General features: G+C 43.3%; 1 protein-coding gene across 4 annotated transcripts in view; it reads left to right on the forward strand.

Annotated features, from left to right (window-relative positions):
- Window positions 1-19,838, forward strand: part of LOC119874234 — a 91,163-nt gene that overhangs the window by 44,681 nt on the left and 26,644 nt on the right. Inside the window, exon 3 of one of the 4 annotated variants that reach the window (XR_005368160.1) lies at window positions 4,693-4,938. The exons of the other annotated variants lie outside the window; for them this stretch is intronic. The gene's annotated coding sequence lies outside the window, so the exon portion shown is untranslated. Of the gene's footprint in view, window positions 1-4,692; window positions 4,939-19,838 lie in introns of those variants that run through there. 4 annotated transcript variants of the gene reach the window in all.

Below are 19,838 nucleotides of genomic sequence, written 5' to 3' on the forward strand. Positions count from 1 at the left end.
CGGGACTCCAGGATCACGCCCTGGGCTGAAGGCAGACGCTCAACTGCTGAGCCACCCAGGTGTCCCAAGCCCAGTGCTCTTAATCACTAGGTTTCAGCCTCACAAAAATCAAAACCTTTTAGAGATATCCTACCAACTTCAATTATAATGACAGTCCATTAGTTTCTCATCATATTTGATTAAAAAATTTTTTTTTAGTAAATTTACTTTTGATGCAAATGTGAGTTTGTTAGGGCTCCTATAACAAAATACCACAGATTGAGTGGTTTAAACAACAGAAGATTATTTTCTCACAGCTTCGGAGACTGGAAGTCCGAGATCTAGGTAGCGGCAGGTTTGGTTTCTTCTGAGGCCTCCCTCCCTGGCTCGCAGATAGCTGTCCTCTTTCTGTGTCCTCACTTCGTCATCCCTCTCTCTCTGTTGTTTGTGTCATAATCTCCACTTCTTATTGAGGACTCTAGTCATTTTGGATTAATGAGCCCATTTGAACTTAATTACCTCTTTAAAGGCCCTATCTCCAAATACAGTCACATTTTGAGATCCTAAGGGCTTGGGTTTCAACACATGAATTTGAGGAGACACAAGTCAGCCCATAACGGTGCACTTGTAGCATAAACCCTGCGATACCAAATAAAAAAGAAAAGAACCCCTATGTAGTGTTTAGTATGGGTCAAACACTTTGTAAAACCCTTTACACATGTTCATTTAATCCATATGAGCTAGGTACTATTCTTACCCATATTTGTTACTGAGAGTTAAGCAGTTGGTCCAGATTCACATATGTACTAAGTGGTAGGACAGGATATGAATCCACACAGTCTGATGTCAGAGCTCCTCTCAACAAGAAGCATCCCATTTGGAACACAGAAACGGAAACACACATATCTACTTGAGGAAAAATTATAATTAACTTCAAAAGTCTGTATATGTTTAATTAGCAATTACTAGGATGTCCTATATGAAAAATAATGAAGCAGCTTTCATTTATTTTTTTGCCATGGCACAAGAAATAAATCAGTCACTTAGAAAATGGCAAAGAAAATTCTAGCATTCTACGCTATGCAATGAAGAGTTAATCAATACAAAGTTTTTTTCTTCTAAATCTTCAAAAGCAAATAGTATGTATAATGTGAAGTATCAATATTTAGAGACCTAGGACACATGTGCCTCACTTCGGGTTTTTCTCCCAAGGGGACATCACTCCTGCTTTAGCCCATTTTACTGAAGCAAAAAAAGGAGCTGAGTTCCCTCTCTGGAGATATTGGATTCAGAGAGAGCAAAACACTCATTCCAGCCACTGAACTAAGTCCACAGAAGGCAAGAACTCAGAGCCAGAGGTGACCACGCAAAGAAATTGTAAACTACCCCCACCCCCTTCCAGAATCCCCAAAAGGAAGGAATTTGGGGCTCCCACCACACAAAGGAACAGGATTTGAGCCAATTTAGTTGAGTCTCAAAGGACAGCATTCCTCAGCTCACATCTGGTTTAAACTCAAAGAATAGATTTGAGGTTAGGAAACGCTGCCCTGGTGCTTGCTTTGCCAGTCATTTTAGTAGGTCAACAGATGCTTACAGTTTGGCAACTGGCAGGATTTCCAAAGATGAGTTAATGAAAGTTTAGAGAGCCCCTCACGGCCACATTCGAAGTTGGACATAATCAGATATGAACATGGGAGTGGAGATCCTGTGATAACTGCTCGGCGTTGGGAGGCCGCTGCGGACTGGAGCCACCAAGGCAGACTCAGTGGAGGAGAGGTGGGTGTGACACGGGCCTTGAGAGACGGCAGGATCGGCTGGGTGGGGCGTGGGGAAGGCATTTTGGCCTGAGGACTCCTCAGCAGCTGGGGCATGAAGGCAGGAATGAGGGAAGCATGTGGGAACAATGAAGAGACATCCTCTCTGGCACAGACAGCGGTGGGGGAGTCACGGGACAGACTTGGGGATCAGACAGGGGCTCAGATTAGGACTCTGGCTCCGTGCTGGAGGCCAGCGTTACTGGTCTGTTAGCTGAACTGCTCGTCGAAGTCGTCTCATTTCCCTTTCCCTAACCATGTTTACAGGACACATCTCCACAGAACTAAGTGCTTTGCATTTAGTAGCATGGTTGTTTTCCTTGAGGCTGCTCAGACCACAACATCCTCGGAGGGCTGCTCTCCCTTCTGGGGACGGGTCATGCCTAGTTGAGCTGGGAAATCAGGCAGCTGTTGGCCCTCGGCCTCCATGGACTCAGGGAGAGCCCCCTGCCCACCAAGGCAGAGAGCCTGAGAAATAGCTGCACCCTTTGGAATCGGTGACATGCTCTCTCTCTCTCTCTCTCTCTCTCTCTCTCTCATAAACCCTATGAGGGAAGAGCTCTGCAGAATTTTGAGATCCTCCCCCCCAACCCCCATAGCCACCTTCACTACCCCTGCCACCCCTCAGGCCTTCTTGCAATCGTAGAAGTTTGGTGTTCACAGATCTTTATTGACTTCTGACCCTCACATGTGACTTTAATTACTAAACTTTACGAGACTTTTATTTTTTTTAATCCATAAAACAGCCCAGGAATCAAGCAGTTACTATTAACTCTCTCCTCTTTTGTGACTTCTCTCGGTCCCTGACATTTTTGAGGAACATCTTTTTCTGATTGTAAATGCTCTCTGTTATCAAGAAGGTGCACACCCTGTCGTTTAGGACGCCTGTGGATCCTGAAGAAAACATGCGGGTAGATGGAGTTGGCCGGGCCCTGACCTCCTTTGTCCCCAACCGTGTATTTATTTCCTGAGGATAGGATTTCAAGTCAGCCACAGCCAGTCCTTCAGATAGTCCGGAGGGCCAGGAGTTCTTGGAAATCATCTCAGAGTAGGGGGATCAACTACCTTTATTCGCGTTTTAAAACAAGAAATAATGGCTTAAAGCCAGCGTGTGCCCTAAAGCATCTAAAAATTAAGGCTACATGTGACAGAGCATTTTATGAGTTCAGAAATAGCCGGGCAGGGCCATAAACTATCATATTACTAAATTGCTACCATTTCTAATGTTCAGGGCTCCAACTACAAGTTTGCCCTTAGAAATTGCAGCGTAATTTGGGCGTACCCAATTGTGTTTGCAGCTAAGAAGCACATAGAGTGTGCTGGTTAGTGTTTTGCCTATATTTGAATCCTAAAAATAGCCTCCTCATGAGAACAGAGTGAGCTTTGTGAAGAATATACTCCAGTTGGTTAGAAATGGAAGGTACATTTTTCCTATCCCCTCTTGCTTTCATTTCTAAACACATTTGCCTCTATTCTGAAGCCGAAGAGGCTATTAGAACAGCTGCAGCAAGCAGCTGTAGAATCTTCTGTGTCATCTGCTCCCTTGCTTAGCAGACAGTCCCCTCGTCTGCTCCCAGTTGTCTTTTCTTCCTCCCAAAATGGCCCACTGCCCTCTTCTGACCAGTGCCCCCACCTGAGTTCAGGCTCTGTCCTTGCACTGATTGCAAGGGACTTTGCCTGGTGTCCCCTTGCTTTTACCATCCTATACGGTAAAAGAAATCACCAATAAAAACATTTTTGCCATATGAAGAACAACTGGAAGGAAAAAAAGCAAAGTCTATCAGCTGCTTGCTGCTGCCCTTCAAGTTCGGCTTGTCATTTTTGGTGGAGTTTTTTTTTTTTTTTTTTTTTTTTTAAGATTGTATTTATTTATTCATGAGAGACACACAGAGAGAGAGAGGTGGAGACACAGGCAGAGGGAGAAGCAGGCTCCCTGCAGGGAGCCCAATGTGGGACTCGATCCCAGGTCTCTGGGATCACACCCTGGGCCAAAGGCAGACGCCCAACCCCTGAGCCCCCCAGGCGTACCTGGTGGAGCTCTTCTCAACACGCTACCATAGCAGTGTACTATAAAGCCATAATTTTATGTTGCATGCAGAGCCCGGATGATTGTGACTCTTTGAGGGGAAGCCCTCCGCAGGATTACCTTGAGGAAAATGATTTATTCATCCCATGCACAGTAAACAGCTATAGCAGAGGCCAGTCCCTGTAACTCTACAGAGTGCTTAGGGACCGTCTGAGGCATGGCCCGCATTGCTCCAGGTGCATGATCACCTGTAGCAGCTTAGGGACCGTCTGAGGCATGGCCCGCATTGCTCCAGGTGCAGGATCACCTGCAGCAGCTATGGAACTTCTATTTTTTCAATGTGTAGTTGAGCCTAAGCTTCTCTCTAAGGTAGACTATAGGAGCTAGGGCAGGACAAGTTCCTTTGCATAACATGTTAAAGTAATTTATGTTCCATGGCTCATAGGGAAGAGCCAGCTCATTTTGGCTGGTCCTTTTAATGTTGTCTGATTTTGAACGCTCAGAAAATGGGCTTGCAATTCTTTTTCTCTTTTTTTTGAAAAAGCTATTATGTTGTTTTAGAACATACATATTTTAGACCTCAGGTAATATATTATCCAAATACTAATTTAAAACAAAATATTTTTAATATAGTTGATTTATAACACATTACATGCACCAAGCATAGAAAGCAGGTAAAAACAAATTATATGTTTTATTTTACTATGTTACTAACAGAGGAGTCTGCCTCACAAAACAATATAAATCATCTTTTACCACTGCTCTCTGAAAGTAATTCGGGGTTAACAAAATCTAAATTGCACCTGTCAGAACTGCCAGTAATATCTTCAGTTTTCACTGACTACACTCTCCCTTCTCTCTCCATATCTTTAGACTAATGAAGCAGTGGCACAGTTTCCACAAAGAAAAACAAAGGTGGGAGAAAGGAAAGGAAGACTTGATAAAGTTTCCTTTGGGTATGGAACACACGATGGACCATAGCGTGAACAGCATGTATGGACAGCGATAGAATACACCTAAAATAAAACAGTACCCGTGCACCAGACTGGATAGGTGCGTGTGGTACACACGCGGGCCAAACTGCCCATTTCCTCACATAAATATAGCAGTTTCACTACCTAGCAGTATATATATATTAATGCTTTATGAGGGGGAGGGGAACCCCACTAAACTGCCTTCTTAAATATCATACTACACGATAAGTTTTTCTTTGCTCGGAAATGTAAAAAATAATGTGCTCGCAAATGTTAATTAACTAGAACTAAGAGTAAATACTTTGTGAGGAATAGATAAGAAACTAGAACAATTAGACCTCAGTTGGCCTGGGCCAACTGTGAAAATGCAGAAGCCCCAAGCTGGAAGGATTTGACTAGACCTCTATAGATCAAATCCTATGTCCCCTTTGTAACATCCCAGTGAAATGGTCATTCTGCCTTGTTTTAAATACTTTAGGTGGAGGGACATCCATTACTTAAAAGTGCATCCAGCCTCAAGTTCTTTTCATTTAGGGAAATATACTTACCTGTACCTATACATTCATTTGATTCTTATTCTTCCCTTTCACCCCACATGGCATAGATCTAATCCCTCCTACAACCCTTTAAATATTGGAAGACAGTCCTCATAGGACTGAGCTGTTACTAACCAAGACTTGTCTCCTGAACCAGTCACAGCAGGAGCTGTATCCATCTACACTATTCCGCAGCTGGAGGAGCCTCATCCCTAGAGCAGATTGGTGGTGGTGTTTCTCAGTTGATGGGCCTGTGATGTGGTTGTGTTGATGAGTTACTGATGAAGACACTGGAGCCAGACAGGGGAGATCCTAAGCCTAGAGAGCCCAGAAAGAGCCCTGAATCTTAACTCAGTTGGTGGCAGCAAAGGCATGCACTCTAATGTTTCACCTAGCCAAAAAACCCCACAAAAGCTATTAATTCATGTCATTGACAATCAACCAAGGCTATAATTTGGAGGTTGGGGCCTTGAGCTCCAGCACTGCCACTGGCCAGATGCATGCCCTTGGGCAATCCTCCCCACTATTTCAGAGTTCCCCCTGTAATATTTAAATACCTATGCTGCTTTTCTGCCTAGAAAAGTGGCTCTTCTCCTGGTCTTAGCTTAGATGTCACTTCTCCAGGAACCCTGGCCTGACTCCCACCCCTTCCCCACCCTGAGACTAAGCCTCTGTCATTGTACCCTCTCCTCACCTCTGCTGTAGCACTTTCTTCATTGTGTGTTAATAACATGCTTACTTGTGCCTACTGTACTGGAAATTCTTTAAGACCAAGGACTCAGTCTTGGTTTCCAGCACTTGGTTCAGTGCCTGGTACACAGCAGAACTTAGAAAAGATTTCTTGAGGGGATGCCTGGGTGGCTCAGTGGTTGAGCATCTGCCTTTGGCTCAGGTCATGATCCCCGGTCCTGGGATTGAGTCCCACATTGGGCTCTCTGCAGATATCTTGCTTCTCCCTCTGCCTATGTCTCTGCCTTTCTCTGTGTGTCTCTCATGAACAAATAAATAAAATCTTTAAAAAAGAGAAAAAAGATTTCTTGAATTTTAAAAAGAAAAAAGGAAAGAGAAGACAGAGAGGGAGAAGATAAAATGAGCAAGTTGGAGTACATTATCTAAATAGCCTCGTACAGCTAAAAAGATACAATTTCTGGTTCTTAAGTTCCATCCTTAATGTCAACCTCAGGTTTTTAGAAATTCACATTTTCTCTAGTAAGGGGATGTTTCAAGTGGTTGTAGCAAATTAGAAAAACTATAAGTATATATTCATACATAAAATATAATTTTAGGACTGATACTTAGAATTTATTTAATGAGCCCAAACCTTAATATATAGATGAAGAAACTGAGGCCTAATGAGATTATGCTCTCTGCCTAAATTCACTTGGTTAGTGGGAAGACCAGTTTTCAAATCCCGATCTCTCTTGCCTCTGAACCAGGATAACTGGTTCCTCATCTTCTTCCTTTTTGAAAAAGCTGCTAGAAACCTGGCTACAAATGGAAGTGACAGATGTTTTCCCTTTTATGCGATGGTGACATCAATCTGTAACTTTCTGGTTATATATTAAACTTTGAGATCGCCCTTCCCTGATCCTAGACAAACTACTGAAAACTAGTCCTCTTTTCTTCCAGAAATGTCAGAGGGAGCTACAATGTTCCACGAGATGACTCCTGTAGGTTGTTTGCTAAACAGAGTTGTAGTCATGTGAATTGCTTTCAGCCGGATTGGGTATCGAGGCTCAGTGTTCTGGTAAGCCATAGGGTAGTGCTGCCATGAGACCAGCTTCTTGGCAAATAGCCCTGAGGTGCAGCTGTAAGGTGACCCAGTGCAGGCTTGAGGCCAAGGCCCAGTGCTCAGTGCCAGAAACCTTTGCCAAACATTGGAACTAACTCCCAGGGCACTGAATTGGTCTCAATTAAATTTTTAGATGAAAAGATTTTTTGTTTATCCCAGAGAACCACTTCAATTTATAAGCTCATAGGAAAACTGAGTGCTTTGCCATTATAGTTGGAATACTTTCTACAAGCCAAACCTTTAAAAGAAGAAGAAAAAGATGATGATGATGACAACTTCAGATTATTTAAGAAGTCATAAAAATATTTGAAAGCAACATCTTTTATTAGATATGCTGACTGGAGAAATATTTTTCTGTCTTTGATTATGCTGTGTAAATTGTAAATCTTCAAATATAAAGTGGTGTTGGAGTGGAAATGGTAGAAGTACTGGTCAAGGTGATGATGATGATTGAACTAAACTCTGAGTCCATACAGATTTGAATTCAGAACCCAGCTCCACTACTTACTAGCAGCTGGTCTTGGGTGGTGTACCCTAGTGTAAGCATGGAGACATGGAGACTATGTTATGTTGAGGTTTTCAACCTGCCTGTGGTAGAGTCACCTAGATGCTTTTGAAAGGTATCCTGTCTGGGCCCCAACCCAGACCAATTAAATTATTAGACTGTCTGGTGGGACCCAGCATGAATATTTTTGGAATGCTCCCTGATGATTCTAATGTAATAGACCAATGATATAGTGACTAAAACTTTGGTTCTGGAGTCAAATTGCCTGGGCTCACCCTACAGATATGCACATCATGGCATTTGACCTTAGACAATATATTTAAGCTGTTTGAGCCTCAATGATCTCAACTGTAAGATATGTTAATAAGAGTTTAATGTAGGGGCACCTGACTGGCTTAGTGGGAAGAGCATGAGACTCTTAGTGAGTTCAAGCCCCATGTTGGATGTAAAGATTGCTAAAAAAATAAATAAATAAATAAAAATAAAATAAAATAAATAAAAACTAATTAAAAAAAGTTTAATATAGGGTGGTTAGAGGATTGAGTAAGTCATGTAAAATACAGCACAGTGCCTATGATGGAATGAGTGTTCAATTATAGCTGCTATTTTTATTTTTATTATCCATGATTCCTTTAATTCACCTTGGGTTTAAGGCCCAATTTGATTCTGTTCATAGTCCTACAGAGAAGACTAAAAAATCAGAAGTAGCTTACTAATGAGCATGAAAATAAGTGGAAAATTCAACAGGGATAAATATCTGCATGCAACCGTCTTGTCAGATTTTGAGTGAGAGGATAAAGTTCAGGGTCTTCACTGACTCGAGCCCCAGTGGGACCTACTATTTATCATTTCTCCTCCTCACAGAATCTTGTATAGAAAAAAAAAACAAAACACCCTGAAAATACGGAAACACAGAGGCGATCAAGGAAGATACATTTTGGGAGGCAGGCAATGGCGGCTGGAGACACCAGCTAGGAAGGGAACTCAGAGTTAAACAGTATGTCTCAGTAGCTGTCAGACTTTACTATCAGAGAATCATCTGGATGCTTGTGAAAACAAAGATTGCTGGGCTGCATCCCCAGAGATTCTGGGAGCAAGGTCCTGGGACAGGACCTAAGAATCTGAATTTCTAACAAGTTCCCGGGTGACACCGATAGTCCTGGTCTGGGGACCACACTCCTAGAATCGCTGGTGGCTAAGATGTGTAGCGCTTGGTAATCTGGGTGTTCTTGGACCGTGTTGGCTGTTTTGGTTCCTTTCCCATCTGAACCCAGGCAGAATTGGTAGACACCCCCCAAAATCTCTCTCTCCTGACGACACACGACTGCCATCAGTGTTGGTTTGCTGCCCAGGAGTCCTTTTTCAGCCTCGAGTCTTCAGTTTCCTCTGCCCTCTTGAAGATGGCTTGTTGCGCAGTCTCAAGTACTGATAGCAGAGCTCCATCGTTCTTCTCAGGGAGCGGTTGGGTGTTCATCTTTGCCCGTGGGCCAGCCACACACCACCTGGTTCCCAGCGCCCCCGGGGCTCTTGCATATCAAGACAGAGCCCAGGCCCAGCAGCACCCAGTGAGTGTTCTTCCATTGAGGCTTCTTATTCCTACCTAGCACAGGCCAGACTCGAGAATCCGGGATTTGGGGAATAATATCAACTTCTTTTATTTAAAGAAGAATCGGGGCATAGAGGCAAATTCCAATCCCCAAGGTACTAATCATACAGACCAAACTCTGTAGCCATCCTGGGTCACATATGTTATCAGAAACTTGAGATGATAAAGGACTGTAACTTGATATGCCCATACTGAATCTTGCTTCAAGACCATCTTATGCTTCCAGTTTCATGATTTGTTTAATATTACTTTTACCATAGTTACCCAGACTCAAAACTTGGGCATACAGATCTCTAATATTTGTTGAGTACTTAATCCTCACAACAACCATATGAATGGCTACTAGTCCTTCTACTTTATGTCTGAGGAAACAAAGGGTTATTAGCAAGGTTAAGACATAGCTAGAATATAAGCTCCAGGATCTTTGCCAATTTTATTCTCTGATGTAGCCCAAATGACTAGAACAATGTCTGGCCCATACTGGTGTTCAATATTTACCGAATGAACAGAGGGTCATAAAACAAACACATAGGATCTGGTATTTGAAAACAGATCCGGCTTAACCACTACACCATACTTGCTCTTGCTTCAACTTTGACTTTCCTTTCATCACCCCATGAACTTATTATCGCCCAAATCAGTTATGAGTCCTAGCAGATCCATATCATGATGTTCCTTGCATTTGCATTTCTTTTTCCATTTCTGCAGCCACCAACCTAGTTAAGTGATTGCTATTTTATTTCCTGAACTATTGCTATTCTGTCCCCACTGCTGTCTTTGCAGAACCCTGTGCTGCCTACACAGCTTTTACCACATAGCTTTTTTTTTTGACACACACACACACACACACACACACACACACACACACACACACACTACAGGGGGTGGGAGGGGCAGAGGAAAGAGAGAATCCCAAGCAGGCTCTGTGCCCAGAGTGGAGCCCAACATGGAGCTTGATCTCACAACCCTGAGATCATGACCTGAGCCAAAATCAAGAGTCAGACGCTTAACCAACTGAGCCACTGAGGCACCCCTAAAGCTTTTTTCTTGAAGCACATTCCATTCATATTGTATTTCTGCTTAAAGACAAGGGAGATAGTGCAGTATAATGGAAAACTAAGGAACTAAGAAAACCAGGGCTCTGGTCTCCACTCTGTGACTTTGACCAAGTTACATATCCTTGCTAGGCTTCACTCTTGCCATTAGTAGCATCAGGTAATTAGAAGGGGTGATCTCTTCCCACTCTAACATTGTCTGGTGTTGGATGCAGGGGCTATTCCCCCTTCCGGCAGTGGAATCTTACCTGGCATCAGGTAGAGGGGAGCACTTGTGCCCACCAGGGGTTTAAAATAAGATGAATACATACATTTTTATCAAACAAAGCAGAGCAGCATAAGTGCCATCAAAGAAGTAAAATGAGGAGGGAGGGAGAGATCACATCTGGTTACTAATGGGAGGCACAGCCGCTCTTCCTCTGACGTCAGCCTGTCCCTGGCGTGCAGGGTAGGTCCTTGCCTCTCTGATGAGAGGAGAAGCTGCTGAGATCCCAATAGCTTTCAGCTGCTGTGAAAGTCCATCATGAACACTAACTTTCTAATTCAGAAGTTGTTGGCTCAAGACCCACAAATTGGTCTAATGCTTAGGAAACGGCTTACAGGGGCAAAGAGAAAATGTAAGTGGTTGTCATGTTTCTGATAAACGCTCCGTCTTGCTCTGCCACTTATTAGTCAGGTGGCCCCGAGCAGGTCCCTCACCCACTCTGTACCTTGGTCTCACCTTAGTTCCTTGTCTAGAGATTGGGGCTAATAGTATCTCCCTTGTAGGACCATGTGGAGGGAATGCGTTAGATGTAGTATGTGAAGCCCCTGGTGTAATGTCTGGAGCACAGTAGGCATTCAGGAAATCTTACACTCCATCTCCCTGCCTGATTCCCTTAGCAGGCCAATGTTTAGCAATACTTTAAAAAAAAAAAACAAAACCCTTGTGGGGTGAGGGGAAGATCAAGGGAGGGAGGGAAGGAGGATGAGGGGGGGGGAGAGAGAGAACTCATAGTATTTTATATACTCTGCCCTTGCACACCTTCAGATTTTGGAAATAATGTGCCATATTTACATAAGCATCCTCACTTAGCTAGTAAAAGGACAAGGTAGAAAGGGTAAATCAGACCTTGTCCCTGGTTTATCTGTGGATAAAGGACTAGGAAATAGGGAGGTCCAGCAAGCAGCATCATCGCTTCCTCCAGGTGAACTGCTGGAGACTTAGAAAAACAGCTGCGTCATGGCCAGGGTGGTCTAACCTGGCACCTTTCACTTTCCATATGTAGTTATCAGGCCTCTAAGGGGTGGTTGTCACTGTACTCAGGGTTAAAAGTCATCATCACAACCAAGAAAAAATTATGTGGCAAAAAAATTACACTTCATTAAACTTCGGAATGAGGAAATATATGTGTGGGATAGAATTATTATTTTTTTAAGTTTAGTTTTTTAGTAATTTCTGCTTCCAATGTGGGGCCCAAACTCATAATCCTGAGACCAAGAGTTGCACATCCTTCCAACTGAGCCAGCCAGGTGCCCGTAGAATTATTACTTTTCATTTTTATTTTTTTAAGATTTTATTTATTTATTAGAGACACACACACACACACAGAGAGAGAGAGAGAGAGAAAGGCAGAGGGAGAAGCAGGCTCCATGCAGGGAGGCCGACGCGGGACTCAATCCTGGGTCTCCAGGATCACGCCCTGGGCCGAAGGCGGTGCTAAACTGCTGAGCCACTGGGGCTGCCCAAATTGTTACCTTTTGGAAACTAAGGGACATCATTCAGCCTTCAAATATTTATTGAGAGTTGCTACTGTGACAAGAACAGTTCTAGGCACTACCGATGCAGCAGTGACTAAAACAGAAATCCCTGCATTCTTGGAGTTTAGGTTCTGGTGGGAGATGTAGAAAACAAACAATATAAATTAGTTATCTAGTATTATTAGGAAGTAGTGCTATGGGGAAAAACAAGGCAGGAAAGAGGACCATAAAATATCAGTGGGGTCAAGCTGTTGAAATCCTAGATAGCAGTCTGAAGAAAATTTCATAGAAGGTGTTTTTGAAGTAAAGACTGGATGGAAGTGCCTCGCCAGCAATGAGAATGTCCAAGGGACAACTTTCAAGGCAGGGGAGCAGTATCTGCAGAGGTCCTGGGACGGAACGCTATCTTCCCCATTTTACAGGCCCAAAGAGGTTAAGTACCTTGCCGGAGATCACACAGCTAGTAGGGACTTGGCCAAAATTTAGACCCAGGTCACTTTTAACCACCTCATGGTCCTGACTCCACAAATGCTTAAGAGATTGAGACCGAGTTCCTTTTTCTTCCTTCCTTGGTATCTGCATTTCCAGAGCACGCGTACAACAAAATTACCTCATACTCATTCATAAATACAGAACTTCTTCACTTAAACTGATAAATATTCCCAGTATTCTGCTTTGTGATTTCAATTTTTTTTAAAAAAGCCGTCAAGATTAGCATATTAACAAGCATGTTGACATGTTGCTCTTTAATTATGCAGATAGCTATTTCTTTCTTGCTCCTAATATAGAGGTTGATTGGGAAAATTTTTGTTTTATTGCTTACAACCTTACCCCAGTGCTACTTAAATCACTACTATATGATTTGGCATCTATAATTTATCATTTCCCTGTGCTATTAGATGAAATGCCCTTTAAAGCATTCCACAGCAAGGTGAACACAAGTCAAGCTTGCAAAGTTTGAGAAAAAAGAATTGCAAAGAGTCATTAAAGAATAATGAAAGTTGATTTATATAGCAGACAATATCAGGGCTGCCCAGTTTAACAAACATAATTATTCCAAGTCATTTTCAGAAGGCATCTAAATTTCAGCACCTCGTTTTCATCATCTTGTAAGGAATAACAACAAAAACATCTTACTGTTAAAAAGACTCTGAAACCAAGAGTTTGGATTTATTCTCTGGATTTCACTAAAGCTAAGACTGAAACAATAGACCATTTTAAATATAGGAAACCCAGATTTCTTTTACTGCTGTGTGGCTTTAACATTCTACTCCTGTAGCCAGGAGTCCTTGGCTTCTGGGGCCAACTGCCTTTTGCATGCTGATTTTCCAGGGAGAGACTCTGGGGAGTCATTACTTTTGAGTACTGTCTACCATGACTTCAGTCCCTTAGGCAGCGGGGGTGACAAAGTTTGGGAATGAAAACACAGGGAAAAAAATCTCTCCCAGTAGAATCATCAACTCAACCTCACTTTCTGTTGTAGCCAGACCATTTAGCCTTACCCCCTGCTGCCTGCAAACATATGCTTCTCAGGTGCCCATCAGTGAAGGGCTGCAACCAGGACCTAAAGACTAAAGTTTTCTGTCATAGTATTTTTCAATAAAATAGGGGATGTGTGAGGATGTGTGTGTATGCATGCAGACGAGCATACGCCAACCATGTGCATGTACACGCACATTCAGAACGAGGGAGATGGTCCCAAAGGGTTTTCTATTTTTCATAAAGTCTACTTAATTTTTCCTTCCAAACCCTCAGAACCAAAAGACCTAAACATCCTGGCCTCAAGAACCTCAGAAACCATATTACTGAGTTATGGGGAACAGGAATACGGGGCATTTTTGGTACTGACTTTTACATGGAAGTTATTTTGATACAGAAACAATGACATCAAATCTAACAAAGGTCTATTGAGAAGAAATGGTTAAAGGGGCATGTTTTGTGGCCAGGAAAACCACAGCAAAATATTCCAATTAGGAATAAATTAAAGAGTGCTATACTTTTCTGGAAGGGTCAGGAAGTCAAACTGTTGGCCTTGAGCCGCCTCTCACCCCCACCCTCGCTGACCCTGAGAACACATCACTCCCGACTCTCTGTGAACACAACAGTTGCTGCCAAGTCTTGCCACTCCTCTGCGGAAGAGCGCCAGGGATTTTCACCCGGGGCTGCCAGCCAGCATCAAAGTCAGAAGGAAGTAGCTGAGGTGCCAGGGGGGTTTCTGTAGTGCCCCAGTGCCAGCTTTCTGCCAACAAAGGAAAATTCACTCAACTTGCTGAAGCCAAATCTGATATTTAAAGGTCTCCAAAAGAAGTTTTGTAAGCTGTTTTTCTACTAGAAGAAGAGTAAGCTTTCATTTCCCAGATTATGTTTTCTATTTTCTTTAAGTTCAGCAGCGCTTTTAATCCATGACACTCATTGGTATATAAAACAATTTTGCTGTCTTCATCATCAATTTAAAGCTTACAGCTGTGACATCTTGGTACTTTATGTTGTGATTAATTGCCTACGCTAACACCTGATGACTATTTGTTGCTAACATTCGTGAGATAACCTGCACAGCTGCCATGTATGGTTACTGGGGGAACCAGGGATATGAAGTGAGGTGCCCCAGACAGCTGAATTCGATCAAGATGTCATGCACTCTTGACTTCTTTATCATACAGTATATTGCTCTTTTGATGGCATCCTAAACCTTACCTGTCCTTCAAGGTCTAGCTCAGTTCCTGCCTCCAGCCCAAAGCCCTGCCTGACAACCTAAGTCCTCACTGAGGTCTTCCTTCTGGGACCACCCAAAGCCCTCTCAAGTGTGCAGCTGCCACGGCATTTGGATATATCATGTACACCATCATTGAGTCACTAACTTTTTTCCAAGTCAAGGGTCACATGTTCTCTTCAGCTCCCTGCACGGTGCCTCGCATAGTGGTGAATGCGTGTGAACACTTTATGGTAGAAGCCAGTGGAACTGACACAGCCTTTTTCATGATTTCTTCTATTATCCTATTGAAAGCTGGGGTTTTATTTCTCCATTCACTATATGTCCCTCAGTGACTCACAAGCATCCAGAGTGAGCTGCAAGCTGGATCACTCCTGGAATAGGCTCATCATTTGTGTTTTTTGGCTTGGACATCACCATTCTCTACCAACCATGGAGAATGAGAGACAAATTACATCCCTTATGATTGCAGTCATTAGGGAATTACCAATGAGAATAAAGAGGAAGAAATAAGTAATGGAACAGAGAAAGAAAACAAATATAGAAAAGGATGAGAGGAAAAGAGATGGGGAAGAGACAGACAAAAAACAAAAAAAAGAAAAAAGAAAAAACAACCCACCAATCCTACTCTCTGATGTAAATACATTTCCCTTTTTAACGACACAACATAAAGACTCCTTTGCATGTGTGGTTTAATAGATGATGACTTGCACATCCTAATAATGTCGGCTTTTTAGGGTATTGCGTGCGGAAAGAAGCACCTTTCTGGGGTGAATTGGGAGTAAGCTGGAGAGGCAGTTACTTTGGGGGAGCGTAAAAGCAAAAGCCTAGCAACACTGCTGCATTGTGTGCGGCAGCAAGAAATGACAGCTCAGAATGAGGCAGGCTTCTCTCATGTGATCAGCTTGCCATGCCCTCAATGAGGCCAGGAGATTTCGTGTTTTATAGGCTGCGCTTCCCACTGGCAGCAGCTGAAGCGGTTCATTATGCACGGCAGTCACGTGACCCACTCCATCAACCAAATGCAACTGGGAGAATAAGTCACCCTAACAAGATCCTTCAGTAGACTCTTAAAAACTACTTACAGATGTACTCTTCCTCTGCAGGGACACAATGAGTTTCCTTGTGCGGTGCTGCATGATACAGGAAACGCATTATCCCCGTCCAAATTCAGACATACCAGGAGGAAGCACGGAAAAAGAAAGCAGCTCACAAAAGCACACACAGCTTTTTGCAAAAGTCCTGAGAGGGGCTCACATGCCGGTTTGTGATGATGGCAGATCAAACCCCGGTGCTCCGAAGCCCGGTGCATCGCAAGCGCTAGTGTCCACGCGGGCAAGGGAGCAGCACTGGGATTCAGCACCGACACTGACTCTGCTGATGCTTGTTACTTATGGTTGTCGCCGAGTCCCCTCGGCCATGGGCCAGAGCTCCATTGGCCTTGTGACTTTAGCTGCTCTCCGGGCTCTTGTGCCTCGCTGTGTTGCGGTTTGTGCGTGCAAACTGCTCCCGGTGAGAGCAGCAGCTGCACTTCTGCTCTCGAGGCCGGGCAGCTTGGTTCACGTTCAGGGCAGGCACCATGCAGGCTCTTTAGGTGAGGCCAGGATTAACTCGCCTGTCTTCGCTAAAGCTTCCTATTCCAGGCGGTGCAACCCAGTCATCACTCATTCGGTCAGACGACAAATATTCCCAGAGCCCCTCCCTTGTGCCAGGCCCTGATCCAGGCACTGGAGGTGAAACAGTGGACAGACAGTCCTGGCATCACTTAAAAAAAAAAAAGTACATTCTAGAAGGGGAGGGGGGAGGCAGTAAGCCAATACGTGAGATGTCAGAGTGTGTCGGTCAGGATAGGCTGGTTATTTGTGGCAATAATCAACCCATCTCAGTGGCTCAAAAGCATAGTTTCTTTCTCACAGGCACTGCGTGTTCATTGCAGGTGGGCTGGGGCTGTGTGCGCCCTGGCCCCGAGCCTGGGTCGCCCGAGAACCACTCCCGGAGCAGTGAGTAACACACTGGGCCTTCACGCTTATGCCTGAAGGTGACACATGGCACTTCTCCTCACATGTCACCGGGCAACGCAAGTCACGCGGCCGCATCCAGCCTCAAAGGGCCAGGAAGTGCAGTCATGCCAAATGTCTGGGAAACTCAGACACGCTCTGTGCACAGAACTGGCCCAGGTGGTAACAATTGCTGCGAAGCTAAAAAGCAAAGTGGAGGAGATGGTGTATGGATAGGTGGTTTCTGCTTGGCCAGAGGGTCAGGAAAGGTCTGTCTGATAAGGTGACATATGAGTTTAAGAGAGAGAAAGAGAGGGATCCCTGGGTGGCACAGCGGTTTGGCGCCTGCCTTTGGCCCAGGGCGTGATCCTGGAGACCCGGGATCAAATCCCACATCAGGCTCCCGGTGCATGGAGCCTGCTTCTCCCTCTGCCTGTGTCTCTGCCTCTCTCTCTCTCTCTGTGACTATCATAAATAAATAAAAATTAAAAAAAAAAAGAGAGAGAGAAAGAGAGAGCCATTTGGGTGGGGGTGGAGACTGCTTCCTGCAGAAGATGCAGCACAGGCTAAGTGCGCCTGGCATGTGTGAGGGATTGCAAATTGAGGTGGCTAGTATGAAGTGAGCAAGGGGAAAGCTGTAGGAAATTAGGTCAGAGAGGTCACAGGGTCGTAGGACACCAGGTAGCGCCCTATGACATGGGCTGTGGCCATTGCAATTTTTTGTGTAAAGACATGGCCTGAACTGGGTTTTAAAATGATACTTATGGTTGCTATGTGGGTCCAAGCAGGGAGCAGTTAAGAGGCTTTTTTCAATAATCCAAGTGAGGTAAGGGATGGTTGGGTGATGGTCAGATTCTGGGTAGAGTTTGAAGGTAGAACCAACAGAATTTGCCAGCGTATTGCTAAAAGAGAAGATTCTGGAATGACTTCAAAGCTTTGTCTCCTCTAGAAATCCCTGGATATACATGAGGATTACCTTGTGTGGTTTTTTTAGAACCTTCACGTTTGGCAATATCACCATAGTGTGTAATCTCCTCCATAAATGAATTGAGAGTTGGACAGCCAAGTGGAGATGTGAATCCTGGGCAGTCAGCTTGAGTTAGGCATCAGCTAAGGGACTTATTTCCCCACAGAGGCCAGATACGTGCTGTCCCTTGAGGTTTGTGATCCAAGCTCATTTGTAAAACCAGAGAAACGAACTTCATAATTACAAGCAGAAAAGGAGCTTATGATTGAGTCATCCTCACCTCATCCCACCCCCTCATTCTGCTGTGAACCTTAGATATCACTCCAAGAAACCCACTTATTGCAACATGAGGTCTATCCTCAGTGGACACTAGTATGGTGATATGTCACCCCCAATCCTCTGAGAAATCATTTGAGTAGAAATCTTAACAAAACAACATTGTGACGTTCTTCTGAATGGTGTGACCCCTCTTTCTGCTCACACTGTCTTCCTGTAACATGGCTCTCTCCATCGCTACCACCCAGTGAATGGCCCTAGAACTCCCAGCAGAAGAGACCACAGGTTGAATGCAAAGTTTTCAAATACCATAAGGGAAGGAATAAGTAAAGGTCAATGATATTTTTAAAAACCGTATAGTTGGAGTATTTGCACTCAAAAGCATTCATTCATTCAACAAATCTTCTTGAACTCCCATGCGTATGCCAGTGCTTCTAAGGTTCTAGGCACTGAAGACACAGCCATGAATAGAATATATAAGTAATTCATATCTTTGAAAACTGGGAAAGCATAGAAAAGTATTTTTAAAAGATAGAATTTCCACTAAAACATAACTGCCATTAATATTTTGGTGCCCAGTCTTTCTCTAAGCATACATATCCTTCCTTTCTGCTTTTTTGAATAAAATTTATGACTTTGGACTTCTATAATACATTAAAAATTTTTTTTCTTATAAAAATAAATCATAGCAAATGTTCTGTATTTGCAGAATGAATTAATTATGGAAACAATAAATTACAGAGAAGCGAAAAATTAAAACTGAAAGTCACCGATAATACCACTACTAAAAGATAATATCAACATTTATAGTTTGGGTTATTCAATATGGTAGTGAATAATCAGCATTTTTACAACATTGCTCCATAACAAAGGATTTTTTTATTTTATTTTTTAAAATTTACTTTTAAAATGAAAACTTTCTCTCTCTCTCTTTTTTTTAATTGCAAAAGCAACATGCCATTGTAGATATTTTGGAAAATCCTGAAAATGACCAAAGGAAACACTAAAAGTCACTCATAGTCCCACTGCCCAGTAGCAGTTCTGTTTCGAACTTTTCCAATTGTCAGGAAGCAAGAATTCCTGTCACCTTCCATGATCCTTCTAGCCAAACTAAGAATCAAACTAACACAAGACAAATAAACAGGAGAAAATCAAATTTAATAGCATACGTACAAGGAATCCACACAGACATGGAAATTCCAAAGGCGGGCAAAATGAGGTCTCCATTTTTGTCATTCTGATCTAAGAAGTGGGTAGAGGTCTGGGACTTCAGAGGAAAGGAGTGTACTTCACAGGGTGATAAGAAGAGCAGACGATTGGTAATTAGATGTTGGCCCTGTCGTACAGATGGGTCACCCAGGTAAAATTTATCTCTGCTAATAACCCTTACTCTGGGAAGGACCCCCAGTTTAGATTCTTCTATGTAGTTAGGGAAGGGACAAAGGCTTCTCTTGAGCCTATAGGGCCTTGACTGCCTTCAACTGAGAATAATCTTCATGCCCAAGTGACCCATATGAGGAGGACCATGCCTTAGTCCTTAGACCATGCTTAAGACCATGCCTTAGATTATATAATCTTTTAATTTATTTTTTATTTATTTTTTTAAAAGAATTTTATTTTATTTTAAAGACTTTATTTATTCATGAGAGAGAGAGAGAGAGAGAGAGAGAGCAGAAGCAGGCTCCATGCAGGGAGCCCGATGTGGGACTCAATCCCTGGATTCCAGGATCATGCCCTGGGCCAAAGGCTGGCTCTAACCTGCTGAGCCATTCAGGGATCTCATTCCCTATATAACCTTTTTAGAAATTTTTTCCCAATCTTTTCTCTGAGCAGTACAATAGTTTAGTTAAGAACCTGGGCA

The sequence above is a fragment of the Canis lupus genome, chromosome 12 (genome assembly GCF_011100685.1).
Source record: "Canis lupus familiaris isolate Mischka breed German Shepherd chromosome 12, alternate assembly UU_Cfam_GSD_1.0, whole genome shotgun sequence".
In the NCBI taxonomy this organism is placed as follows: Eukaryota; Metazoa; Chordata; class Mammalia; order Carnivora; family Canidae; genus Canis; species Canis lupus.